Raw genomic sequence first — 27,917 nt, 5'->3', positions numbered from 1 at the left:
CATAACTCCACCTCTTTAAACACAGCACCCTCACCCCCTGCTGTTCCCACCCGCCTCAACACCGTTGGAAGGGAGGAGAACCAATTAAGGCGGGGGGTGGGGTGGAACGAGCAGCTGTCTACCCTTAGCAGGAGGGCTGCTGATTACTTACCTCTCCTGCTGCTGCTGGCTGTCCAGCAGCAGACTGAAGGTGGCTGCTGCTGTGCGCAGGTATATAAAGGCTCAGAGCCTATTATGACACGCGCAGCCAGCGTTCCATTGCCACATTCCATCTACTGCAGGCAGGATACCTGGCTGGCTGAATGTCACTGAGAAGCTCACAGAGACCGCCATAAGCAACAGTTTAACAGAATGCCACAGACTAATCAACCCAACTTTTTGGGTTGGGTTCTCTTTTATAGTCTGCAGGCATTAAATGAAAGAAGTCAGTGTTCCAGCAGAGGGAGACAACGTTTCAGAAAAGGCATTGTAGCAAACCAAAAAAGAAATTTTAAGCGCAGCAGAGTAACCAGCGCACATACCTGTTAGCTCAGGTGAGTTTAAAAGGCTGCTGTTGATAACAAGGGCATTTGCTAAATAGATGGTGTGTGTGCAACAATATACTGAAAGGTCAATTATATTGTGCAGCTTATCTCACCACCTGTAGTTATTTAGGTGAAAGCTCCAAAATGCTTGCCTAATATGTCTGTTTATCCAAAAGGAAGTACAGAGGGAGAGCTAGATAGATAGCATTGCGTTACATTACATGGCAATGCAATGCACAGTTGCTGAAGTTGAACCAAAATGAGCTTGTCATCTGGCTTCTGCAACTTTGAACATGAAAAATCCAATGAGGAGAAGAAAAGCGAAGCCAAAGAGTCCATCCCAAAATCCGACAAACAAGCAAAATGAACAAAAAACATTGAATTCAATTCTTTCTGATTTTAGAAACTGCATTAAAGAAGGGGTGCACCGGTCCTGGAGATACTGCAATACCAGGTCAATGCGTGGAGTGGACAGAGCAAGCTCTTTTTCCATCTCCCTGTTCTAAAAATCCATTTAATATATGGTCCCCAGATAGGGGACGTATCAGATATTAAACTGATAAGAACAGATTTTTTGATTGAATATATCTTTTATTAGCACAAAAAATAAGTTAACAGACGGTGTACAGTGCCGCAGCCCAGTACACACAGAATTCTACATCATATTTACATAGCATGAGGATACGACGCACTAACTAGACACATCACACCCCTATGCTACACAAAACACTCAATCTGAAAGAAAAAGCATGTCAATCAATACAGTACGACGAACCGTGATAAGGGATGGGGATTGGGAAAAAGGGGATGGGGAGGGGAAAATCACAGGCCCGAAGCTTTATTGAAAGACAAGACACATAAGGGGAGAGGGGGAGGAGGGGTTTAGTCCTCATCCTCGTCCTCCGGACCGTCCACGATGGAATAGTCTCTGAGCAGGCTGTGGATCAGCCTGCGGCAGTCCTGGATGGACATCCTCTCCCTCCTCAAGATGAGCCGGTTCCTGGCGACCCAAACGGCATCCTTGGAGCAGTTCATAAGGCGCCAAGCCTCCTGGATGGCTCCGACGGTATGAACCCCAGGGAAGAGTCCGTAAAGCACAGAATGGTGCGATAGGCTCGCCCTGGGGACAAAGTTCCTCAGGTCGTCCTCAAGGGCAGTCAACAGGCGCTGTGCAAATCCGCAGTCCCAAAAAGTGTGCAAAGATGTTTCCTCCACGAAGGGGCACCTTGGGCAGTACCGGGTCTTGCACAGGTTCCGGGCATGCATGAATGACCGGACGGGCAGTCCGCCCTGAATCGCCATCCACGACAAGTCCTTATGCCCGTTGGTCAGCCTGTCAGACGACACATTTGTCCACACAGTCTCCAGCGTGTCCTGGTGAAGTCCTGTGATATTCTCCACGTCATCCTTGGCTCTGATGAGCTTGTGGATAGTTTTGGGTTTCCACAAGTCGGGCTTGAGTCCCTCCAGTTGATGTTCCCCCACAAATCGAACGACGTCTCCGTAGAACCATGGCGTCGTCCATTTGTAGGGGAAGGAGCTGTCCCACTTGTCCCAGCCGAGTCGCCTCCAAAGAGGAAGCAGGAAGAAGCGAGACATGGACCTGCCCGCGGAGCCATTCTTGACTTGCAAAGTCCGGCGGACACAATCACACACAAAAGAGGATCGCAGGAGGGTGGGGATATCTGGAACGCCCTTCCCACCCTTGCGAGGCTCCTTGTACATGACGGCCCGCCTGACTCTGTCCATCTTGGATCCCCAGACAAAGTGAAACACTGTCCTGGTAATGGCCCTGCACACAGTGACGTGTGGGGGCCAGGCCTGCGCCGTGTACTGCAAGACGGGCAGGACTTCATTACGCAGGACGAGTGCCTTACCCTCACAAGTGAGGTGTCTGAGGCTCCAGAGTCCGATCCGTTGCTTCACCTTGGCCAAGCGTTCTTGCCAGGACTTGAGGGCCGCTCCTTCCTTCCCGAACCAGACTCCCAGCACCTTGAGGAAATCCGGTTGAATGTTGAAGGGGAAGGGGGCGGAGGAGGCCGGCTGCCAATCCCCGAAGAGCATGGCTTCCGACTTCCTGCAGTTGACTTTGGCCCCTGAAGCCCGGCCGAACCTCTCACACGTCTGGACGAGGGCGTCGACTGAACCACGATCAGCGCAGAAGACGGTGACGTCGTCCATGTAGAGTGAGCACTTGACCTCGTGTCGTCCCGGACCCGGTGCGGTGATCCCTCTGATCTCTCCATTCTGCCGGATAGCCTCTGCGAAGAGTTCTATAGCACAAACAAAAAGAAGAGGTGATAGAGGGCAGCCTTGTCTGACCCCAGAGAGGACAGGGAAGGGGTCAGTCTTCCAGCCGTTCACCAACACCGAGCTGTGGATATCAAAATACATCAGACGGACATACGAACAAAACATGTTACCCAAACCTAACCGGTGCAGAGCTCGGCCCATGAACTCGTGGGAAACCCGGTCGAAGGCCTTCTCCTGATCCAAGGAGACCAGGGCCGCGTGTGCGCGGCGGACCTTGATGTACTCGACCGTGTCCCGCACGAGAGCGAGGCTGTCTGCGATGCGACGTCCAGGGATGCCGCAGGTCTGGTCCGGGTGAATGATCCGTCCGATGACCGTCTTAAGTCGTGTCGCCATCGTCTTGGCCAGGATCTTGTAGTCCACGTTGAGCAGAGTGATGGGACGCCAATTCCTCAGGTCGCACCTCTCTCCCTTCCGCTTGTACAGGATCGTGACCATTCCTTCCCTCAAAGATGGAGGCATTCTACCCTCCACCACCATCTCCTCGTACAGGTCCAACAGGTCCGGACAGATGAGGTCTCCCAGCGCTACATAGAGCTCCGCTGGAAGACCATCACTGCCCGGGGTCCTGCCGGTCCTAAAGGATTTAGCGGCAGAGAGCAATTCGCCCACCATCAGAGGTTTGTCCAAGGCTGCCGTGCCTGCAGGATCAAGATGGTTAGTGATACCTGACAGGAACTTATCAGCAGCATTGGGGTCGGTAGTCTTGTGGGAGTAGAGTTCGCTGTAGAAGTCGCTGACGACCCTCATCACGTCCTCCTTCCCACGTCGCATGTTTCCGCTCTCGTCTCGCAGCTCGTTCAGGGGCGTGTGACCGGCATGAAGTTTCCTGAAAAAGAATGAGTTACATTTCTCACCCTTCTCCAGATTCTCCACTTTGGAACGGAAGACGATTCGCTTGGACTCCTCCTCAAAGTGCCTTTTCAGGCTCTTCTTGGTCTCCTCCAGCTCCTCCCTCACGTCCCAGCCGCAGTGAAGAAGGTCCTGCAGCGACCGCAGCTCGCGCTGCAGCCCTCTGAAGTCCCTCCTCTTCTCACACGCCTGTTGTCGACCCTTGGCCTGAAAGAAACAGCGAAACTTAAGTTTAACATATTCCCACCAATCAGAGACTGTTTGGAAGCTACCCTTGTAGGACTGCCACATTGCGTAGGCTGCTCTCAGCTCCTCCACGACTTCATCCTGAGCCAGCAGAGCACAATTCAGCTTCCAGGAGCCGGGGCCGGACGGAAAACCGTCGCCGAGGACACCTTGTAAGTGAATGGCTCTGTGGTCGGAGAAGAAGCAGGGGACCATCGAGTGCCTACTCTGCCTGACTGCCCGAGAGGTGAACACAAAGTCAATCCTGGAGCGGAGTGAGCCATCGGGTCGGCTCCACGAATAGTTCGTGGAGCCTCTCCCCATGGAGCCCACCACGTCCTGAAGAGAGGCCTCGGTTACCATCTCGATGAGCAGCTTGGACGTGATGTCCAACTTGGCAGATGTGCCAGAACTACGACCATCCTCCTCGATGGGGCAGTTGAAATCCCCGGCCATCACTAAGGTCCTGGTGGTGGCAAGCTGAAGCCGCAGGGTCTGGAAAAGCTCCAAACGCTCATTCTTCAGTGGGGACGCATACACGTTGATGAACCTGACAGGTTCTCCCGCCCAGTTGCCATCTACAACAAGAGCCCTGCCGCAGATGAGCTCCTGGACGGACTCAAGCGTGAATGCGCCCCCCCTGATCAGAATTGCGACCCCCGCAGACTTGCAGTCACCCCCACCGGACCAGTAGGATGGACCGTGGGACCACTCCCTGGCCAGATGTTTGAAGGACCTAGAGGAGGGAAGAGAACATTCCTGCAACATATAAACATCACACAACTGGGAAGTAAGGAAGGCATAAATAGTCTGACGTCTGAACTTGTCCTTGATACTCCTGACATTAATGGAAAATAAGTTAATATTAGCCATCATGTAGGGAAAAAAGAAAAAGTTAGCGCAGGCAATACACCTTAGTTACCATTCCGGTCGGGTGGTCCCTCGTCGGTGTTGACTGCTGGTGACGGGATCACCAGCAGGCCCTCTTCCTCCATCTGGTCAAGCAGCGCGGCCTCGATCTCGGCGACCACCAGTTCCTCCTCTTCTGGCTCGGCCACCAGGGTCTCAACCATGTGCTCCATCTCTTCTGGCTCAGGGAGGGTATCCTCCTTTTCGCCTACGAAATCCAGAATCTTCTTTTTGGAGGATTCAGTAGCAGGGCTGTCCTCCACCTTCCTCTTTCCCCGGGTTGGAACTGGGGAGACAAGAAGGGGAAAATCCTCCTCGGAATAGATAGCGGCGGGTGGAGGAAAGGTTAATTCCACCGCTACCATGGTCTGGGGAGGGAGAGTGGCTGCCGGGGCAGGGGAAAGGACACCTGCTGAGGAGTAGGGGAAGGAGGAAGAGGAAGTGGAATCCTCAGCAGGGGTGGCCGGGGTGGGGGGGGATTGGACGGGGGTGGCAGGGGGAGGGATCGAGAGAGGGGTGACAGAACTCTTACCGTCCTTTGACTTTTTCTTCTGCTTCGGAGCTGCTGGGACCGTCGCTGGGGCTTTGGCCACCGACTCCTTGACCGCTTTGGCCTTGGTCGTCTCGGCTTTGGCCGCTGGGGCCTTGGTCGTCGCGTCCTTGACCTTCACAGGCCTGGTCGTCGGGGCCTTGTCCTCCGGAGCTGGGGTCAACGCAACCACCGATGCCCAGGATCTCTCACGCTTGGGGCAATCCTTGTACAGATGAGCCGCCAGCCCACACAGGTTGCAGGACGTCTTCTTCGGGCAGTCCTTCGAGCTGTGTCCCGTCACTCGACAAATCCTGCAGGCATCCTCCTTGCAGTCCTTCATCTCGTGGCCGTTCTTGCCGCATCTCCTGCAGTTCCGCGGCATGTCCGGGTAATAGATGAGGCCGTAGGAGTTGCCCAGGGAGAATGTCGGGGGCAGGTGCTGAAGTCCGTCTGAGTACGCCAGGTCCCTGTGAAGTCTAACGGTCACCGACCACTTACCTGTCCAGAAGCCGAGTCCATTCAGGATGTGAGAGGGTTCCTTCACAACCAAACAGAAGCGTCTCAGGAAGGTACAGATGTCTTGGCCTGGGGTGTGCGGGTTGCGCATGGAGACCGTGATCCTCCTTTCGTCCCTCTGGATAGGGCAGCTACCTGTAAAGGCAGAGAAAGAATTATCCGGTCCTTTTGCGCTTACCATTTCCCAGAACCTCCTGCAGGTGTTCACAGTGGCGAAGGTGACGAAGAAGATCCCCGTCAAGAAGGTCTGGATGCTGAGGGTGTCCGACCTGGAGAAGCCTCGATCCAGCAGCATCTTCTGGCAGAACACGTCCGAGGACATGTCCGGCACCCTCCCATCCACTTCCTTCAGCTTCAGGGCCACCGTCTGCCGCATCCATGGCTCCAGGGCTGGAGCTTCGTGGCGGGGCTTCTGGGGTCCCTTCTGCTGGCCAGTCGTGGAGGCAGAGTCCTTGGGGTCAGAATCGGCTCCTGGCTGGGCCCTCCTGGCTGTCCCCTGCTCCAGGCTCTTCTTTTCGGCCTTCCTCGCAGCGCTTGCCATGGCTTTCCTCCTGCAGTTACTTCTTGGAGCTGGATCTGGAACTCTTCCCGGAATGGGTGGAGCTATGCAGATTCTTCTCCCGTCGTGTTCTGGACAAATTCCCCGAAAGGTCTTTGTCTCGATGATTTTCTTCCTCGAAGATTCCACAGGACAGCCCGATTCTTCTCCGAGTCTTCGTCTTCTTCTGGATTCTTTAGAGCTTCTTCCTCCCACCGATATCCGCCTTCCTTCTCCGATGTCAGCTGGGCTCCGAAGCTCTTCTCCTTCAGAGTTCGATCGCTCTCGTCAAGTGTAGATCGTAGCTCTTGTGTTCTTAAAAGAACAGATACTACACTTGATCTTAGCCAAAAGGCCGAGAAGCGATAACCAGAATTGGTTTCGAACTACGGAGCCACCTAAGGATCCTGAAAAGTCCATTTGTGGAGATGAGCTCCTGGACTCCCGTTAAGAAGACATGTTGTCAACCTCTAGATCCCTTACATGCCTGGACTTTTCGGCTTGCTGCTGCTGCAATCCACGCGTTTTAGATCTGCATAACTCCACCTCTTTAAACACAGTACCCTCACCCCCTGCTGTTCCCACCCGCCTCAACACCGTTGGAAGGTAGGAGAACCAATTAAGGCGGGGGGTGGGGTGGAACGAGCAGCTGTCTACCCTTAGCAGGAGGGCTGCTGATTACTTACCTCTCCTGCTGCTGCTGGCTGTCCAGCAGCAGACTGAAGGTGGCTGCTGCTGTGCGCAGGTATATAAAGGCTCAGAGCCTATTATGACACGCGCAGCCAGCGTTCCATTGCCACATTCCATCTACTGCAGGCAGGATACCTGGCTGGCTGAATGTCACTGAGAAGCTCACAGAGACCGCCATAAGCAACAGTTTAACAGAATGCCACAGACTAATCAACCCAACTTTTTGGGTTGGGTTCTCTTTTATAGTCTGCAGGCATTAAATGAAAGAAGTCAGTGTTCCAGCAGAGGGAGACAATGTTTCAGAAAAGGCATTGTAGCAAACCAAATAAGAAATTTTAAGCGCAGCAGAGTAACCAGCGCACATACCTGTTAGCTCAGGTGAGTTTAAAAGGCTGCTGTTGATAACAAGGGCATTTGCTAAATAGATGGTGTGTGTGCAACAATATACTGAAAGGTCAATTATATTGTGCAGCTTATCTCACCACCTGTAGTTATTTAGGTGAAAGCTCCAAAATGCTTGCCTAATATGTCTGTTTATCCAAAAGGAAGTACAGAGGGAGAGCTAGATAGATAGCATTGCGTTACATTACATGGCAATGCAATGCACAGTTGCTGAAGTTGAACCAAAATGAGCTTGTCATCTGGCTTCTGCAACTTTGAACATGAAAAATCCAATGAGGAGAAGAAAAGCGAAGCCAAAGAGTCCATCCCAAAATCCGACAAACAAGCAAAATGAACAAAAAACATTGAATTCAATTCTTTCTGATTTTAGAAACTGCATTAAAGAAGGGGTGCACCGGTCCTGGAGATACTGCAATACCAGGTCAATGCGTGGAGTGGACAGAGCAAGCTCTTTTTCCATCTCCCTGTTCTAAAAATCCATTTAATATATGGTCCCCAGATAGGGGACGTATCAGATATTAAACTGATAAGAACAGATACTACACTTGATCTTAGCCAAAAGGCCGAGAAGCGATAACCAGAATTGGTTTCGAACTACGGAGCCACCTAAGGATCCTGAAAAGTCCATTTGTGGAGATGAGCTCCTGGACTCCCGTTAAGAAGACATGTTGTCAACCTCTAGATCCCTTACATGCCTGCACTTTTCGGCTTGCTGCTGCTGCAATCCACGCGTTTTAGATCTGCATAACTCCACCTCTTTAAACACAGCACCCTCACCCCCTGCTGTTTCCACCCGCCTCAACACCGTTGGAAGGGAGGAGAACCAATTAAGGCGGGGGGTGGGGTGGAACGAGCAGCTGTCTACCCTTAGCAGGAGGGCTGCTGATTACTTACCTCTCCTGCTGCTGCTGGCTGTCCAGCAGCAGACTGAAGGTGGCTGCTGCTGTGCGCAGGTATATAAAGGCTCAGAGCCTATTATGACACGCGCAGCCAGCGTTCCATTGCCACATTCCATCTACTGCAGGCAGGATACCTGGCTGGCTGAATGTCACTGAGAAGCTCACAGAGACAGCCATAAGCAACAGTTTAACAGAATGCCACAGACTAATCAACCCAACTTTTTGGGTTGGGTTCTCTTTTATAGTCTGCAGGCATTAAATGAAAGAAGTCAGTGTTCCAGCAGAGGGAGACAATGTTTCAGAAAAGGCATTGTAGCAAACCAAAAAAGAAATTTTAAGCGCAGCAGAGTAACCAGCGCACATACCTGTTAGCTCAGGTGAGTTTAAAAGGCTGCTGTTGATAACAAGGGCATTTGCTAAATAGATGGTGTGTGTGCAACAATATACTGAAAGGTCAATTATATTGTGCAGCTTATCTCACCACCTGTAGTTATTTAGGTGAAAGCTCCAAAATGCTTGCCTAATATGTCTGTTTATCCAAAAGGAAGTACAGAGGGAGAGCTAGATAGATAGCATTGCGTTACATTACATGGCAATGCAATGCACAGTTGCTGAAGTTGAACCAAAATGAGCTTGTCATCTGGCTTCTGCAACTTTGAACATGAAAAATCCAATGAGGAGAAGAAAAGCGAAGCCAAAGAGTCCATCCCAAAATCCGACAAACAAGCAAAATGAACAAAAAACATTGAATTCAATTCTTTCTGATTTTAGAAACTGCATTAAAGAAGGGGTGCACCGGTCCTGGAGATACTGCAATACCAGGTCAATGCGTGGAGTGGACAGAGCAAGCTCTTTTTCCATCTCCCTGTTCTAAAAATCCATTTAATATATGGTCCCCAGATAGGGGACGTATCAGATATTAAACTGATAAGAACAGATACTACACTTGATCTTAGCCAAAAGGCCGAGAAGCGATAACCAGAATTGGTTTCGAACTACGGAGCCACCTAAGGATCCTGAAAAGTCCATTTGTGGAGATGAGCTCCTGGACTCCCGTTAAGAAGACATGTTGTCAACCTCTAGATCCCTTACATGCCTGCACTTTTCGGCTTGCTGCTGCTGCAATCCACGCGTTTTAGATCTGCATAACTCCACCTCTTTAAACACAGCACCCTCACCCCCTGCTGTTTCCACCCGCCTCAACACCGTTGGAAGGGAGGAGAACCAATTAAGGCGGGGGGTGGGGTGGAACGAGCAGCTGTCTACCCTTAGCAGGAGGGCTGCTGATTACTTACCTCTCCTGCTGCTGCTGGCTGTCCAGCAGCAGACTGAAGGTGGCTGCTGCTGTGCGCAGGTATATAAAGGCTCAGAGCCTATTATGACACGCGCAGCCAGCGTTCCATTGCCACATTCCATCTACTGCAGGCAGGATACCTGGCTGGCTGAATGTCACTGAGAAGCTCACAGAGACCGCCATAAGCAACAGTTTAACAGAATGCCACAGACTAATCAACCCAACTTTTTGGGTTGGGTTCTCTTTTATAGTCTGCAGGCATTAAATGAAAGAAGTCAGTGTTCCAGCAGAGGGAGACAACGTTTCAGAAAAGGCATTGTAGCAAACCAAAAAAGAAATTTTAAGCGCAGCAGAGTAACCAGCGCACATACCTGTTAGCTCAGGTGAGTTTAAAAGGCTGCTGTTGATAACAAGGGCATTTGCTAAATAGATGGTGTGTGTGCAACAATATACTGAAAGGTCAATTATATTGTGCAGCTTATCTCACCACCTGTAGTTATTTAGGTGAAAGCTCCAAAATGCTTGCCTAATATGTCTGTTTATCCAAAAGGAAGTACAGAGGCAGAGCTAGATAGATAGCATTGCGTTACATTACATGGCAATGCAATGCACAGTTGCTGAAGTTGAACCAAAATGAGCTTGTCATCTGGCTTCTGCAACTTTGAACATGAAAAATCCAATGAGGAGAAGAAAAGCGAAGCCAAAGAGTCCATCCCAAAATCCGACAAACAAGCAAAATGAACAAAAAACATTGAATTCAATTCTTTCTGATTTTAGAAACTGCATTAAAGAAGGGGTGCACCGGTCCTGGAGATATTGCAATACCAGGTCAATGCGTGGAGTGGACAGAGCAAGCTCTTTTTCCATCTCCCTGTTCTAAAAATCCATTTAATATATGGTCCCCAGATAGGGGACGTATCAGATATTAAACTGATAAGAACAGATACTACACTTGATCTTAGCCAAAAGGCCGAGAAGCGATAACCAGAATTGGTTTCGAACTACGGAGCCACCTAAGGATCCTGAAAAGTCCATTTGTGGAGATGAGCTCCTGGACTCCCGTTAAGAAGACATGTTGTCAACCTCTAGATCCCTTACATGCCTGCACTTTTCGGCTTGCTGCTGCTGCAATCCACGCATTTTAGATCTGCATAACTCCACCTCTTTAAACACAGCACCCTCACCCCCTGCTGTTCCCACCCGCCTCAACACCGTTGGAAGGGAGGAGAACCAATTAAGGCGGGGGGTGGGGTGGAACGAGCAGCTGTCTACCCTTAGCAGGAGGGCTGCTGATTACTTACCTCTCCTGCTGCTGCTGGCTGTCCAGCAGCAGACTAAGGTGGCTGCTGCTGTGCGCAGGTATATAAAGGCTCAGAGCCTATTATGACACGCGCAGCCAGCGTTCCATTGCCACATTCCGTCTACTGCAGGCGGGATACCTGGCTGGCTGAATGTCACTGAGAAGCTCACAGAGACCGCCATAAGCAACAGTTTAACAGAATGCCACAGACTAATCAACCCAACTTTTTGGGTTGGGTTCTCTTTTATAGTCTGCAGGCATTAAATGAAAGAAGTCAGTGTTCCAGCAGAGGGAGACAACGTTTCAGAAAAGGCATTGTAGCAAACCAAAAAAGAAATTTTAAGCGCAGCAGAGTAACCAGCGCACATACCTGTTAGCTCAGGTGAGTTTAAAAGGCTGCTGTTGATAACAAGGGCATTTGCTAAATAGATGGTGTGTGTGCAACAATATACTGAAAGGTCAATTATATTGTGCAGCTTATCTCACCACCTGTAGTTATTTAGGTGAAAGCTCCAAAATGCTTGCCTAATATGTCTGTTTATCCAAAAGGAAGTACAGAGGGAGAGCTAGATAGATAGCATTGCGTTACATTACATGGCAATGCAATGCACAGTTGCTGAAGTTGAACCAAAATGAGCTTGTCATCTGGCTTCTGCAACTTTGAACATGAAAAATCCAATGAGGAGAAGAAAAGCGAAGCCAAAGAGTCCATCCCAAAATCCGACAAACAAGCAAAATGAACAAAAAACATTGAATTCAATTCTTTCTGATTTTAGAAACTGCATTAAAGAAGGGGTGCACCGGTCCTGGAGATACTGCAATACCAGGTCAATGCGTGGAGTGGACAGAGCAAGCTCTTTTTCCATCTCCCTGTTCTAAAAATCCATTTAATATATGGTCCCCAGATAGGGGACGTATCAGATATTAAACTGATAAGAACAGATTTTTTTTTTGATTGAATATATCTTTTATTAGCACAAAAAATAAGTTAACAGACAGTGTACAGTGCCGCAGCCCAGTACACACAGAATTCTACATCATATTTACATAGCATGAGGATACGACGCACTAACTAGACACATCACACCCCTATGCTACACAAAACACTCAATCTGAAAGAAAAAGCATGTCAATCAATACAGTACGACGAATCGTGATAAGGGATGGGGATTGGGAAAAAGGGGATGGGGAGGGGAAAATCACAGGCCCGAAGGTTTATTGAAAGACAAGACACATAAGGGGAGAGGGGGAGGAGGGGTTTAGTCCTCATCCTCGTCCTCCGGACCGTCCACGATGGAATAGTCTCTGAGCAGGCTGTGGATCAGCCTGCGGCAGTCCTGGATGGACATCCTCTCCCTCCTCAAGATGAGCCGGTTCCTGGCGACCCAAACGGCATCCTTGAAGCAGTTCATAAGGCGCCAAGCCTCCTGGATGGCTCCGACGGTATGAACCCCAGGGAAGAGTCCGTAAAGCACAGAATGGTGCGATAGGCTCGCCCTGGGGACAGAGTTCCTCAGGTCGTCCTCAAGGGCAGTCAACAGGCGCTGTGCAAATCCGCAGTCCCAAAAAGTGTGCAAAGATGTTTCCTCCACGAAGGGGCACCTTGGGCAGTACCTGGTCTTGCACAGGTTCCGGGCATGCATGAATGACTGGACGGGCAGTCCGCCCTGAATCGCCATCCACGACAAGTCCTTGTGCCCGTTGGTCAGCCTGTCAGACGACACATTTGTCCACACAGTCTCCAGCGTGTCCTGGTGAAGTCCTGTGATGTTCTCCACGTCATCCTTGGCTCTGATGAGCTTGTGGATAGTTTTGGGCTTCCACAAGTCGGGCTTGAGTCCCTCCAGTTGATGTTCCCCCACAAATCGAACGACGTCTCCGTAGAACCATGGCGTCGTCCAGTTGTAGGGGAAGGAGCTGTCCCACTTGTCCCAGCCGAGTCGCCTCCAAAAAGGAAGCAGGAAGAAGCGAGACATGGACCTGCCCGCGGAGCTATTCTTGACTTGCAAAGTCCGGCGGACACAATCACACACAAAAGAGGATCGCAGGAGGGTGGGGATATCTGGAACGCCCTTCCCACCCTTGCGAGGCTCCTTGTACATGACGGCCCGCCTGACTCTGTCCATCTTGGATCCCCAGACAAAGTGAAACACTGTCCTGGTAATGGCCCTGCACACAGTGACGTGTGGGGGCCAGGCCTGCGCCGTGTACTGCAAGACGGGCAGGACCTCATTACGCAGGACGAGTGCCTTACCCTCACAAGTGAGGTGTCTGAGGCTCCAGAGTCCGATCCGTTGCTTCACTTTGGCCAAGCGTTCTTGCCAGGACTTGAGGGCCGCTCCTTCCTTCCCGAACCAGACTCCCAGCACCTTGAGGAAATCCGGTTGAATGTTGAAGGGGAAGGGGGCGGAGGAGGCCGGCTGCCAATCCCCAAAGAGCATGGCTTCCGACTTCCTGCAGTTGACTTTGGCCCCTGAAGCCCGGCCGAACCTCTCACACGTCTGGACGAGGGCGTCGACTGAACCACGATCAGCGCAGAAGACGGTGACGTCGTCCATGTAGAGCGAGCACTTGACCTCGTGTCGTCCCGGACCCGGTGCGGTGATCCCTCTGATCTCTCCATTCTGCCGGATAGCCTCTGCGAAGAGTTCTATAACACAAACAAAAAGAAGAGGTGATAGAGGGCAGCCTTGTCTGACCCCAGAGAGGACAGGGAAGGGGTCAGTCTTCCAGCCGTTCACCAACACCGAGCTGTGGATATCAAAATACATCAGACGGACATACGAACAAAACATGTTACCGAAACCTAACCGGTGCAGAGCTCGGCCCATGAACTCGTGGGAAACCCGGTCGAAGGCCTTCTCCTGATCCAAGGAGACCAGGGCCGCGTGTGCGCGGCGGACCTTGATGTACTCGACCGTGTCCCGCACGAGAGCGAGGCTGTCTGCGATGCGACGTCCAGGGATGCCGCAGGTCTGGTCCGGGTGGATGATCCGTCCGATGACCGTCTTAAGTCGTGTCGCCATCGTCTTGGCCAGGATCTTGTAGTCCACGTTGAGCAGAGTGATGGGACGCCAATTTCTCAGGTCGCACCTCTCTCCCTTCCGCTTGTACAGGATCGTGACCATTCCTTCCCTCAAAGATGGAGGCATTCTACCCTCCACCACCATCTCCTCGTACAGATCCAACAGGTCCGGACAGATGAGGTCTCCCAGCGCTACATAGAGCTCCGCTGGAAGACCATCACTGCCCGGGGTCCTGCCGGTCCTAAAGGATTTAGCGGCAGAGAGCAATTCGCCCACCATCAGAGGTTTGTCCAAGGCTGCCGTGCCTGCAGGATCAAGATGGTTAGTGATACCTGACAGGAACTTATCAGCAGCGTCGGGGTCGGTAGTCTTGTGGGAGTAGAGTTCGCTGTAGAAGTCGCTGACGACCCTCATCACGTCCTCCTTCCCACGTCGCATGTTTCCGCTCTCGTCTCGCAGCTCGTTCAGGGGCGTGTGACCGGCATGAAGTTTCCTGAAAAAGAATGAGTTACATTTCTCACCCTTCTCCAGATTATCCACTTTGGAACGGAAGACGATTCGCTTGGACTCCTCCTCAAAGTGCCTTTTCAGGCTCTTCTTGGTCTCCTCCAGCTCCTCCCTCACGTCCCAGCCGCAGTGAAGAAGGTCCTGCAGCGACCGCAGCTCGCGCTGCAGCCCTCTGAAGTCCCTCCTCTTCTCACACGCCTGTTGTCGACCCTTGGCCTGAAAGAAACAGCGAAACTCAAGTTTAACATATTCCCACCAATCAGAGACTGTTTGGAAGCTACCCTTGTAGGACTGCCACATTGCGTAGGCTGCTCTCAGCTCCTCCACGACTTCATCCTGAGCCAGCAGAGCACAATTCAGCTTCCAGGAGCCGGGGCCGGACGGAAAACCGTCGCCGAGAACACCTTGTAAGTGAATGGCTCTGTGGTCGGGGAAGAAGCAGGGGACCATCGAGTGCCTACTCTGCCTGACTGCCCGAGAGGTGAACACAAAGTCAATCCTGGAGCGGAGTGAGCCATCGGGTCGGCTCCACGAATAGTTTGTGGAGCCTCTCCCCATGGAGCCCACCACGTCCTGAAGAGAGGCCTCGGTTACCATCTCGATGAGCAGCTTGGACGTGATGTCCAACTTGGCAGATGTGCCAGAACTACGACCATCCTCCTCGATGGGGCAGTTGAAATCCCCGGCCATCACTAAGGTCCTGGTGGTGGCAAGCTGAAGCCGCAGGGTCTGGAAAAGCTCCAAACGCTCATTCTTCAGTGGGGATGCATACACGTTGATGAACCTGACAGGTTCTCCCGCCCAGTTGCCATCTACAACAAGAGCCCTGCCGCAGATGAGCTCCTGGACGGACTCAAGCGTGAATGCGCCCCCCCCTGATCAGAATTGCGACCCCCGCAGACTTGCAGTCACCCCCACCAGACCAGTAGGATGGACCGTGGGACCACTCCCTGGCCAGATGTTTGAAGGACCTAGAGGAGGGAAGGGAACATTCCTACAACATATAAACATCACACAACTGGGAAGTAAGGAAGGCATAAATAGTCTGACGTCTGAACTTGTCCTTGATGCTCCTGACATTAATGGAAAATAAGTTAATATTAGCCATCATGTAGGGAAAAAAGAAAAAGTTAGCGCAGGCAATACACCTTAGTTACCACTCCGGTCGGGTGGTCCCTCGTCGGTGTTGACTGCTGGTGACGGGATCACCAGCAGGCCCTCTTCCTCCATCTGGTCAAGCAGCGCGGCCTCGATCTCGGCGACCACCAGTTCCTCCTCTTCTGGCTCGGCCACCAGGGTCTCAACCATGTGCTCCATCTCTTCTGGCTCAGGGAGGGTATCCTCCTTTTCGCCTACGAAATCCAGAATCTTCTTTTTGGAGGATTCAGCAGCAGGGCTGTCCTCCACCTTCCTCTTTCCCCGGGTTGGAACTGGGGAGACAAGAAGGGGAAAATCCTCCTCGGAATAGATAGCGGCGGGTGGAAGAAAGGTTAATTCCACCGCTACCATGGTCTGGGGAGGGAGAGTGGCTGCCGGGGCAGGGGAAAGGACACCTGCTGAGGAGTAGGGGAAGGAGGAAGAGGAAGTGGAATCCTCAGCAGGGGTGGCCGGGGTGGGGGGGGATTGGACGGGGGTGGCAGGGGGAGGGATCGAGAGAGGGGTGACAGAACTCTTACCCTCCTTTGACTTTTTCTTCTGCTTCGGAGCTGCTGGGACCGTCGCTGGGGCTTTGGCCACCGACTCCTTGACCGCTTTGGCCTTGGTCGTCTCAGCCTTGGCCGCTGGGGCCTTGGTCGTCGCGTCCTTGACCTTCACAGGCCTGGTCGTCGGGGCCTTGTCCTCCGGAGCTGGGGTCGTCGCAACCACCGATGCCCAGGATCTCTCACGCTTGGGGCAATCCTTGTACAGATGAGCCGCCAGCCCACACAGGTTGCAGGACGTCTTCTTCGGGCAGTCCTTCGAGCTGTGTCCTGTCACTCGACAAATCCTGCAGGCATCCTCCTTGCAGTCCTTCATCTCGTGGCCGTTCTTGCCGCATCTCCTGCAGTTCCGCGGCATGTCCGGGTAATAGATGAGGCCGTAGGAGTTGCCCAGGGAGAATGTCGGGGGCAGGTGCCGAAGTCCGTCTGAGTACGCCAGGTCCCTGTGAAGTCTAACGGTCACCGACCACTTACCTGTCCAGAAGCCGAGTCCATTCAGGATGTGAGAGGGTTCCTTCACAACCAAACAGAAGCGTCTCAGGAAGGTACAGATGTCTTGGCCTGGGGTGTGCGGGTTGCGCATAGAGACCGTGATCCTCCTTTCGTCCCTCTGGATAGGGCAGCTACCTGTAAAGGCAGAGAAAGAATTATCCGGTCCTTTTGCGCTTACCATTTCCCAGAACCTCCTGCAGGTGTTCACAGTGGCGAAGGTGACGAAGAAGATCCCCGTCAAGAAGGTCTGGATGCTGAGGGTGTCCGACCTGCAGAAGCCTCGATCCAGCAGCATCTTCTGGCAGAACACGTCCGAGGACATATCCGGCACCCTCCCATCCACTTCCTTCAGCTTCAGGGCCACCGTCTGCCGCATCCATGGCTCCAGGGCTGGAGCTTCGTGGCGGCGCTTCTGGGGTCCCTTCTGCTGGCCAGTCGTGGAGGCAGAGTCCTTGGGGTCAGAATAGGCTCCTGGCTGGGCCCTCCTGGCTGTCCCCTGCTCCAGGCTCTTCTTTTCGGTCTTCCTCGCAGCGCTTGCCATGGCTTTCCTCCTGCAGTTACTTCTTGGAGCTGGATCTGGAACTCTTCCCGGAATGGGTGGAGCTATGCAGATTCTTCTCCCGTCGTGTTCTGGACAAATTCCCCGAAAGGTCTTTGTCTCGATAATTTTCTTCCTCGAAGATTCCACAGGACAGCCCGATTCTTCTCCGAGTCTTCGTCTTCTTCTGGATTCTTTAGAGCTTCTTCCTCCCACCGATATCCGCCTTCCTTCTCCGATGTCAGCTGGGCTCCGAAGCTCTTCTCCTTCCGAGTTCGATCGCTCTCGTCAAGTGTAGATCGTAGCTCTTGTGTTCTTAAAAGAACAGATACTACACTTGATCTTAGCCAAAAGGCCGAGAAGCGATAACCAGAATTGGTTTCGAACTACGGAGCCACCTAAGGATCCTGAAAAGTCCATTTGTGGAGATGAGCTCCTGGACTCCCGTTAAGAAGACATGTTGTCAACCTCTAGATCCCTTACATGCCTGCACTTTTCGGCTTGCTGCTGCTGCAATCCACGCGTTTTAGATCTGCATAACTCCACCTCTTTAAACACAGCACCCTCACCCCCTCAACACCGTTGGAAGGGAGGAGAACCAATTAAGGCAGGGGGTGGGGTGGAACGAGCAGCTGTCTACCCTTAGCAGGAGGGCTGCTGATTACTTACCTCTCCTGCTGCTGCTGGCTGTTCAGCAGCAGACTGAAGGTGGCTGCTGCTGTGCGCAGGTATATAAAGGCTCAGAGCCTATTATGACACGCGCAGCCAGCGTTCCATTGCCACATTCCATCTACTGCAGGCAGGATACCTGGCTGGCTGAATGTCACTGAGAAGCTCACAGAGACCGCCATAAGCAACAGTTTAACAGAATGCCACAGACTAATCAACCCAACTTTTTGGGTTGGGTTCTCTTTTATAGTCTGCAGGCATTAAATGAAAGAAGTCAGTGTTCCAGCAGAGGGAGACAACATTTCAGAAAAGGCATTGTAGCAAACCAAAAAAGAAATTTTAAGTGCAGCAGAGTAACCAGCGCACATACCTGTTAGCTCAGGTGAGTTTAAAAGGCTGCTGTTGATAACAAGGGCATTTGCTAAATAGATGGTGTGTGTGCAACAATATACTGAAAGGTCAATTATATTGTGCAGCTTATCTCACCACCTGTAGTTATTTAGGTGAAAGCTCCAAAATGCTTGCCTAATATGTCTGTTTATCCAAAAGGAAGTACAGAGGGAGAGCTAGATAGATAGCATTGCGTTACATTACATGGCAATGCAATGCACAGTTGCTGAAGTTGAACCAAAATGAGCTTGTCATCTGGCTTCTGCAACTTTGAACATGAAAAATCCAATGAGGAGAAGAAAAGCGAAGCCAAAGAGTCCATCCCAAAATCCGACAAACAAGCAAAATGAACAAAAAACATTGAATTCAATTCTTTCTGATTTTAGAAACTGCATTAAAGAAGGGGTGCACCGGTCCTGGAGATACTGCAATACCAGGTCAATGCGTGGAGTGGACAGAGCAAGCTCTTTTTCCATCTCCCTGTTCTAAAAATCCATTTAATATATGGTCCCCAGATAGGGGACGTATCAGATATTAAACTGATAAGAACAGATCAGGTTTCAACATATTTTATTAAGTGCGTAAAAGATTGTTTACAATCAAAAACAACAACACAAACAGTACATTATTAAAACACAGAATTCCACCCATAAAAACCCCATATACGATTGGCATCCCTTCTCCCAATACATTTGACATCCCTCAAGTAATAAATATACATCTGACTAAAAGCAATTTTAAGACAATCCTTCACAGAAATAGCATCACGTTTATAAAGTAAAATATTGCGTGCCTTCCAAAGGGCGTCTTTAAAACAGTTAATCATACACCAACATATACAATACTGTTGATGGGTCGGACATTTAAAAAGGCCATATAAAACATATTCATGGTTAAAATCTCTTAAACCGCAAGTCCATTTTAAAAGAATCCCAACTTTGTGCCAAAGTTCCTGTGCAAATGGGCAATTCCACATAAGGTGCAAGGTGGTTTCGTCATTAACACATGAGTCTCTGGGGCATTTGGCTCTGGCCACCAGGCCTCTCCTGTGTTGAAACTCTCTGGTGGGGAGGCACTGGTGGACCACCATCCATGCGATGTCCTTATGTCCATTTGCTAAGAATTTCCCGAAGACATTCTTCCAAACTTGCTTCGATCTCTCTTCTGAGAAATTTACTATGGGGGTCACATCTTCATTCCTCCTCAGAAAAGATAAAAGCTTCTTGCGGTCTTTAAAAATGTCCATATTAAAATCACCAAGGCTATAAAATCGAACAGTCTTTTCTAAGATTGCTTGGTGTTTGGGGGGGCATAGTAAAACAGGGGAATTCAACGACAACTTAAACCATCTTTTAAAAATCATCCCACAAGTATATTTTAAAAAATAACTTAGCGCACTATTACCATTAAAATGTTTGAAACAAAAGCAGAAATAATTTAAATACAAATAAATATGTAAGTCGGGGACATCCCTTCCGCCGTTCATTTTATTCTTCCTCATTATTTCTCGCCTTAATTTTTCCATTTTGGAGTTCCATAAAAACATAAAGATCATCCTAGTCATTTTTTTAATTAAAACATCAGAGGGGGGGTACACCATAGCTATATACAGTATGAGGGGTAACAACACTGATTTTATAATTAAAATTTTCCCCTCCATTGTTAGGGACCTGAAACCCCAAAATGATAATTTCTTTGACATTTTTTCTATGACATTCTCCCAGCTTTGAGTTCCCACATTCTCCTCGTTAAAAACAACTCCATGAATTTTTACATTGTCTCGTTTTATAGTGAGCTGCGGGAGTTGGGCGATGTCCCAGGATCCCAAAGTCAGACATTCAGATTTATTTAAATTAAGTTTCAAACCGGATGCCTGGGAAAAAAAATCAATGCGCAACACCGCCCTCCGGAGGGAAGCAGGGTCCACGCACACAACCGTCACGTCATCCATGTAGCCAAAGACTCTCACATCACTGCCACCTCCGCCAGGAAGAGGAACCCCTCTAATCACTTTGTCTTTTCTTATTGCGCTCAGCAGGGGCTCCATGGCGCAGATGAACAGGATGGGCGACAAGGGGCATCCCTGCTTCACTCCGGACTCAAGGGGAACTCCATCTGTTAAAAAGCCATTAAGAGAAATTTGACTAAAACAATTTTTATATAAAATCTTAATACAATTTAAAAGCATATTAGGGATACCCATTCTTTTTAAAACTCTAAAAAGAAATCTATGAGAGACTCTATCGAAAGCTTTTTCAAAATCTAGGGCTAAAAGAGCTACATTTTGACCCCGGTCTCTGGAATACCAAATTACATCCCTTAATACGTTTAAAACCTCTGAAATACTTCTGCCTGGTACACTACATACCTGCTCAGGACGGATCAGTTTGGCAATGACACTCCTGAGCCGGTCAGCAACCACCTTAGCAAGTACCTTGTAATCAACATCTAGGAGAGTTATGGGTCTCCAATTCGCTAGAGCACTGCGATCACCTTTTTTATATATCAAAGACACCACTCCTCTCCTCCACGAAAATGGCAACTGTTCACAAATAAAAACTTCTTTAAAAAGCATAAAAAGGTCCTCTTTTAAAATGTCCCAAAAAGTAAGGTAAAATTCTACAGGTAGTCCGTCACACCCAGGTGCTTTACCCTTAGAGAAACTTTTAAAAACATAAAATAATTCCTCTAAAACAATATCGCGTTCTAAAAACTCCTGGTCTGTAAAATTTAACTTAACATCGAGATCATTAAGAGCATCAGATAAAAAGGACTCATCTATACACTTTTTACTAAAAAGATGCTTATAAAAGTTAAAAGTAGCATTCAACATTCCCTGCATAGATGTTTCACCCTCTAGATTTGTGATCACTTCTCTTTTATCCATGACTTTTTTGAAGAAGAAGCGAGAGCACTTCTCCCCCTCCTCCAAGTGCTGCACTCTAGAGTTAAAAATAACCTCTTTCCCCTTTGTGTCTATGCAGTTCTGGATTTCAGTTTTTAGGCTAGCAATATCATCTCCCACCTCCACCCCTAGCTCTTTGAATTTAAAAAGTGTTTGTAGTTTGGTGTTAAGATCACTAAAACATCTTTTTTTCTCGCTGGCTTTACGTCTCCCTGCTTTTATAAAAAACATTCTGACTTTTTTTTTCAAAATTTCCCACCAGGTTACCATAGGGGCATCAGAAGGTTTTTGTCGCCGCCAGGCTTGATAGGCTTTAACAAAGTCTTGTCGAATCAGAGGGTCCTCCAGCAGGTAAGTACTTAGACGCCAGAGGCCCCTGTTGACCCTCTGTTCATCCCGGTATTCTAGGTGCACCTCCAAGCCCTTATGGTCAGAAAATATATTTGATGTTAAAACACATTTTACAGGGTTAAAATCATCTGATAGGAAAATAAAATCGATCCTGGAGGACACCCCTCTTCCGGACCACGTGTAACCAGGGTCCGTCGGCAGGAGTGACCTCCACGCATCGCATAATTTAAAATCAGTTATAAAATCTTTCAATAGATGACATGACTTATCCAATTTGCGTAAAGGGTCACCCCCCGCTCGTTGTTCACTAGCACAAAGACAATTAAAATCACCCCCTACGATCAGGGGAGATGACCCAGTACAGTACAATGGCAATATCCCAAATAAATTAATTCTCTCTTGCTTATCAGGGGGAGCATAAACATTCATTACACGTAGGATAAAACCATTAAATTTAAAATGCACTAAAACCACTCTGCCTGGTACTATTTCTGTGACAGCATTTATAGTAATATTTCTCCCACGACAGAGGAAGCCCACCCCTGCTGACTTGTTGTCGTTGGAGCCAGACCAGATGGAGGGCCCCAGTCTCCAATCTGTCTTGATATCATTATAATTTAGTGCATGTTGTGTCCCGCATTCCTGTAATAAACATATGTCAAAGTCAGTGGTTTCTAAGTACTTAAATAGAGCAGCCCTACGAACTGGGCTCTTTAATGACCTCACATTCAGTGAGACAAGTCTTAATGTGGGCATTCATAGGTCAGGGTGGTGGATCTTCCATGAGGACACCTGACTCAAAGCCCTGTATATCAAATTGCTCCAGGACATCCGGGCTAGAGGACCCAAACGACTCGATATTCTGTGAGCCGGCGGTTGCCCCCTCGTAGGTCACGGTTCCCAGCCACATTCCAGGAGACGCTGGGGCTTCGACATTCCGTCTCTTTTTCGGGGCAGACTCCACTAGGTCACTGGTGCAGTCCTCCTCTTCCTCCACCTCCTCCAGGGGGGGAGACTGGTCCATCAGGACAAGATCAGCAACACAGATTTCCTGATGTTTGCCACCTAGAAGCAAAGCCCCCTCATCTGGCTGGCTAATCGCCCTGGAAGATCCTGAGGCCATCGCTGCGTGGTCCCCTGTAGCCAACCGCACAGGGGCACCACCCTCCAGCCCAACAGGATCGGTATCGGGAACCATCGATACGGAGGATACCCTCCCAGAAGGAGGACCCCCCCGCTCCGGTCCATGCGAGGTCCGCCCATCGTTAAGGGACTTCGATGCAGGGGCCGCCCCAGAGGGGCCTCCGGCTCCCTGCTCCATCCCAGCCTTCTCGCCCTTCGAACCGCCCTCCGACGCCGGCCTGCCAGTGAAGACCGGTGGGCGCATCGGCTCAGCTTCAGAAGATGCAGCTTCTGCGTAGGTCCTGGTCCTGGTCCTGTTGGGGCATCCTCGGAACATGTGCCCCGCCTCACCGCAGAGATTACATTTCCTCCCAGCGGGACAGTCCTTCATTAAATGTCCGTAAGAGCTGCAATTATTGCAGCGGTCTACTTTCCTGCCCGTGCAGGACGTTTGGGTATGACCCATTTGTCCACAGTTCCTGCAACATACTGGCATTCCAGGATAAAATAAGTAGCCTCTGCTCTTACCGATTACGAAGGTTGAGGGAGGGTGTAGCATTCCTCCCACTCCACTAAGGTCCCTCTTTAGACGGGCCATATACCTTCTCTTGCCGCACCAGAAGCCTACCGCGTTCTTCACAGTACCCAGGTATCTCAAATCATCACAATAGCGGGTAAGGTAGGTCGAGATGTCTGCAGCTTCCACAAAGGGGTTCGGGAAATGCACCACGATGGGGATCTCGTCATAAGCATACAAGAGACAAAAGGTTAGTCCATCCAATTCATCTAAGTAGTTTTTCTCGTTTACCTTTTGTACGAGTTGCTGACAGCATCCCTGGCTCTTGAAGGTGATGGTGTAAGTCCCCTTGTACTCGTTGTCCTGGAAGCAGAATATGTCTTCCCGCCAAAACTCCAGAACTCCAAGAAGAATCCTATGGCAGATGTAGTCCAAATTCTTCTCCATCCTCGATGCTGCTCCAACTTCAATCCTCACGGTGTTCCGCATCCGGGCATCACCCGATGAATATGTGAGCGTTGCCGGCATCCTTCACTCAGGAATGTACCGACTCTTCTCTCTGAAAGGCACAAGCCTTCATGGGATCCCTTCCCGTTGCTCCCGGACTAATCCTTCCTCCCAATAGCAGCAGGGGGGTTAAGTCCCTCCGAAGAGGAACGATCCCCCCAGGCCGAGAGAAAGGGTACCAAGAGCACCTCACAGGCAAGACCACACAAGTAAACCTGATAGATCGTGCCAAAAGGCCGAGAAGCGATAACCAGAATTGGTTTCGAACTACGGAGCCACCTAAGGATCCTGAAAAGTCCATTTGTGGAGATGAGCTCCTGGACTCCCGTTAAGAAGACATGTTGTCAACCTCTAGATCCCTTACATGCCTGCACTTTTCGGCTTGCTGCTGCTGCAATCCACGCGTTTTAGATCTGCATAACTCCACCTCTATAAACACAGCACCCTCACCCCCTGCTGTTCCCACCCGCCTCAACACCGTTGGAAGGGAGGAGAACCAATTAAGGCGGGGGGTGGGGTGGAACGAGCAGCTGTCTACCCTTAGCAGGAGGGCTGCTGATTACTTACCTCTCCTGCTGCTGCTGGCTGTCCAGCAGCAGACTGAAGGTGGCTGCTGCTGTGCGCAGGTATATAAAGGCTCAGAGCCTATTATGACACGCGCAGCCAGCGTTCCATTGCCACATTCCATCTACTGCAGGCAGGATACCTGGCTGGCTGAATGTCACTGAGAAGCTCACAGAGACCGCCATAAGCAACAGTTTAACAGAATGCCACAGACTAATCAACCCAACTTTTTGGGTTGGGTTCTCTTTTATAGTCTGCAGGCATTAAATGAAAGAAGTCAGTGTTCCAGCAGAGGGAGACAACGTTTCAGAAAAGGCATTGTAGCAAACCAAAAAAGAAATTTTAAGCGCAGCAGAGTAACCAGCGCACATACCTGTTAGCTCAGGTGAGTTTAAAAGGCTGCTGTTGATAACAAGGGCATTTGCTAAATAGATGGTGTGTGTGCAACAATATACTGAAAGGTCAATTATATTGTGCAGCTTATCTCACCACCTGTAGTTATTTAGGTGAAAGCTCCAAAATGCTTGCCTAATATGTCTGTTTATCCAAAAGGAAGTACAGAGGGAGAGCTAGATAGATAGCATTGCGTTACATTACATGGCAATGCAATGCACAGTTGCTGAAGTTGAACCAAAATGAGCTTGTCATCTGGCTTCTGCAACTTTGAACATGAAAAATCCAATGAGGAGAAGAAAAGCGAAGCCAAAGAGTCCATCCCAAAATCCGACAAACAAGCAAAATGAACAAAAAACATTGAATTCAATTCTTTCTGATTTTAGAAACTGCATTAAAGAAGGGGTGCACCGGTCCTGGAGATACTGCAATACCAGGTCAATGCGTGGAGTGGACAGAGCAAGCTCTTTTTCCATCTCCCTGTTCTAAAAATCCATTTAATATATGGTCCCCAGATAGGGGACGTATCAGATATTAAACTGATAAGAACAGATTTTTTTTTTTTTTTTTTTTTTTCAGGTTTCAACATATTTTATTAAGTGCGTAAAAGATGGTTTACAATCAAAAACAACAACACAAACAGTACATTATTAAAACACAGAATTCCACCCATAAAAACCCCATATACGATTGGCATCCCTTCTCCCAATACATTTGACATCCCTTAAGTAATAAATATACATCTGGCTAAAAGCAATTTTAAGACAATCCTTCACAGAAATAGCATCACGTTTAAAAAGTAAAATATTGCGTGCCTTCCAAAGGGCGTCTTTAAAACAGTTAATCATACACCAACATATACAATACTGTTGAGGGGTCGGACATTTAAAAAGGCCATATAAAACATATTCATGGTTAAAATCTCTTAAACCGCAAGTCCATTTTAAAAGAATCCCAACTTTGTGCCAAAGTTCCTGTGCAAATGGGCAATTCCACATAAGGTGCAAGGTGGTTTCGTCATAAACACATGAGTCTCTGGGGCATTTTGCTCTGGCCACCAGGCCTCTCCTGTGTTGAAACTCTCTGGTGGGGAGGCACTGGTGGACCACCATCCATGCGATGTCCTTATGTCCATTTGCTAAGAATTTCCCGAAGACATTCTTCCAAACTTGCTTCGATCTCTCTTCTGAGAAATTTACTATGGGGGTCACATCTTCATTCCTCCTCAGAAAAGATAAAAGCTTCTTGCGGTCTTTAAAAATGTCCATATTAAAATCACCAAGGCTATAAAATCGAACAGTCTTTTCTAAGATTGCTTGGTGTTTGGGGGGGCATAGTAAAACAGGGGAATTCAACGACAACTTAAACCATCTTTTAAAAATCATCCCACAAGTATATTTTAAAAAATAACTTAGCGCACTATTACCATTAAAATGTTTGAAACAAAAGCAGAAATAATTTAAATACAAATAAATATGTAAGTCGGGGACATCCCTTCCGCCGTTCATTTTATTCTTCCTCATTATTTCTCGCCTTAATTTTTCCATTTTGGAGTTCCATAAAAACATAAAGATCATCCTAGTCATTTTTTTAATTAAAACATCAGAGGGGGGGTACACCATAGCTATATACAGTATGAGGGGTAACAACACTGATTTTATAATTAAAATTTTCCCCTCCATTGTTAGGGACCTCAAACCCCAAAATGATATTTTCTTTGACATTTTTTCTATGACATTCTCCCAGCTTTGAGTTCCCACATTCTCCTCGTTAAAAACAACTCCAAGAATTTTTACATTGTCTCGTTTTATAGTGAGCTGCGGGAGTTGGGCGGTGTCCCAGGATCCCAAAGTCAGACATTCAGATTTATTTAAATTAAGTTTAAAACCGGATGCCTGGGAAAAAAAATCAATGCGCAACACCGCCCTCCGGAGGGAAGCAGGGTCCACGCACACAACCGTCACGTCATCCATGTAGCCAAAGACTCTCACATCACTGCCACCTCCGCCTGGAACAGGAACCCCTCTAATCACTTTGTCTTTTCTTATTGCGCTCAGCAGGGGCTCCATGGCGCAGATGAACAGGATGGGCGACAAGGGGCATCCCTGCTTCACTCCGGACTCAAGGGGAACTCCATCTGTTAAAAAGCCATTAAGAGAAATTTGACTAAAACAATTTTTATATAAAATCTTAATACAATTTAAAAGCATATTAGGGATACCCATTCTTTTTAAAACTCTAAAAAGAAATCTATGAGAGACTCTATCGAAAGCTTTTTCAAAATCTAGGGCTAAAAGAGCTACATTTTGACCCCGGTCTCTGGAATACCAAATTACATCCCTTAATACGTTTAAAACCTCTGAAATACTTCTGCCTGGTACACTACACACCTGCTCAGGCCGGATCAATTTGGCAATGACACTCCTGAGCCGGTCAGCAACCACCTTAGCAAGTACCTTGTAGTCAACATTTAGGAGAGTTATGGGTCTCCAATTCGCTAGAGTACTGCGGTCACCTTTTTTATATATCAAAGACACCACTCCTCTCCTCCACGAAAATGGCAACTGTTCACAAATAAAAACTTCTTTAAAAAGCATAAAAAGGTCCTCTTTTAAAATGTCCCAAAAAGTAAGGTAAAATTCTACAGGTAGTCCGTCACACCCAGGTGCTTTACCCTTAGAGAAACTTTTAAAAACATAAAATAATTCCTCTAAAACAATATCGCGTTCTAAAAACTCCTGGTCTGTAAAATTTAACTTAAAATCGAGATCATTAAGAGCATCAGATAAAAAGGACTCATCTATACACTTTTTACTAAAAAGATGCTTATAAAAGTTAAAAGTAGCATTCAACATTCCCTGCATAGATGTTTCACCCTCTAGATTTGTGATCACTTCTCTTTTATCCATGACTTTTTTGAAGAAGAAGCGAGAGCACTTCTCCCCCTCCTCCAAGTGCTGCACTCTAGAGTTAAAAATAATCTCTTTCCCCTTTGTGTCTATGCAGTTCTGGATTTCAGTTTTTAGGCCAGCAATATCATCTCCCACCTCCACCCCTAGCTCTTTGAATTTAAAAAGTGTTTGTAGTTTGGTGTTAAGATCACTAAAACATCTTTTTTTCTCTCTAGCTTTACGTCTCCCTGCTTTTATAAAAAACATTCTGACTTTTTTTTTCAAATTTTCCCACCAGCTTACCATAGGGGCATCAGAAGGTTTTTGTCGCCGCCAGGCTTGATAGGCTTT

The 27,917-nt window shown here is 48.8% G+C and overlaps 6 non-coding genes and 3 pseudogenes across 6 annotated transcripts; all 9 read right to left on the bottom strand.

Moving 5' to 3' along the window:
- Positions 1–941: 941 nt before the first annotated feature.
- On the bottom strand, positions 942–1,134 carry LOC141181916 (U2 spliceosomal RNA). The gene has a single exon (XR_012257445.1). It is a non-coding gene; the product is annotated as a U2 spliceosomal RNA (small nuclear RNA).
- A 5,544-nt stretch (positions 1,135–6,678) lies between these two features.
- Positions 6,679–6,776, bottom strand: LOC141182077 (U2 spliceosomal RNA; annotated as a pseudogene).
- A 1,109-nt stretch (positions 6,777–7,885) lies between these two features.
- LOC141181189 (U2 spliceosomal RNA) lies at positions 7,886–8,076 on the bottom strand. The gene has a single exon (XR_012256789.1). It is a non-coding gene; the product is annotated as a U2 spliceosomal RNA (small nuclear RNA).
- Positions 8,077–9,185: 1,109 nt separating this feature from the next.
- On the bottom strand, positions 9,186–9,376 carry LOC141181187 (U2 spliceosomal RNA). The gene has a single exon (XR_012256788.1). It is a non-coding gene; the product is annotated as a U2 spliceosomal RNA (small nuclear RNA).
- Positions 9,377–10,485: 1,109 nt separating this feature from the next.
- On the bottom strand, positions 10,486–10,676 carry LOC141181450 (U2 spliceosomal RNA). The gene has a single exon (XR_012257026.1). It is a non-coding gene; the product is annotated as a U2 spliceosomal RNA (small nuclear RNA).
- Positions 10,677–11,784: 1,108 nt separating this feature from the next.
- Positions 11,785–11,981, bottom strand: LOC141181907 (U2 spliceosomal RNA). The gene has a single exon (XR_012257436.1). It is a non-coding gene; the product is annotated as a U2 spliceosomal RNA (small nuclear RNA).
- A 5,565-nt stretch (positions 11,982–17,546) lies between these two features.
- LOC141182085 (U2 spliceosomal RNA) lies at positions 17,547–17,624 on the bottom strand (annotated as a pseudogene).
- A 1,092-nt stretch (positions 17,625–18,716) lies between these two features.
- On the bottom strand, positions 18,717–18,906 carry LOC141181979 (U2 spliceosomal RNA). The gene has a single exon (XR_012257488.1). It is a non-coding gene; the product is annotated as a U2 spliceosomal RNA (small nuclear RNA).
- A 6,169-nt stretch (positions 18,907–25,075) lies between these two features.
- On the bottom strand, positions 25,076–25,289 carry LOC141182007 (U2 spliceosomal RNA; annotated as a pseudogene).
- Positions 25,290–27,917: the final 2,628 nt, after the last annotated feature.

Source organism: Phyllobates terribilis, unplaced genomic scaffold, assembly GCF_046119375.1.
Source record: "Phyllobates terribilis strain yellow unplaced genomic scaffold, ASM4611937v1 Scaffold_34__1_contigs__length_13252353, whole genome shotgun sequence".
In the NCBI taxonomy this organism is placed as follows: domain Eukaryota; kingdom Metazoa; phylum Chordata; class Amphibia; order Anura; family Dendrobatidae; genus Phyllobates; species Phyllobates terribilis.
This window is presented reverse-complemented; position numbering and strand designations above follow the sequence as displayed.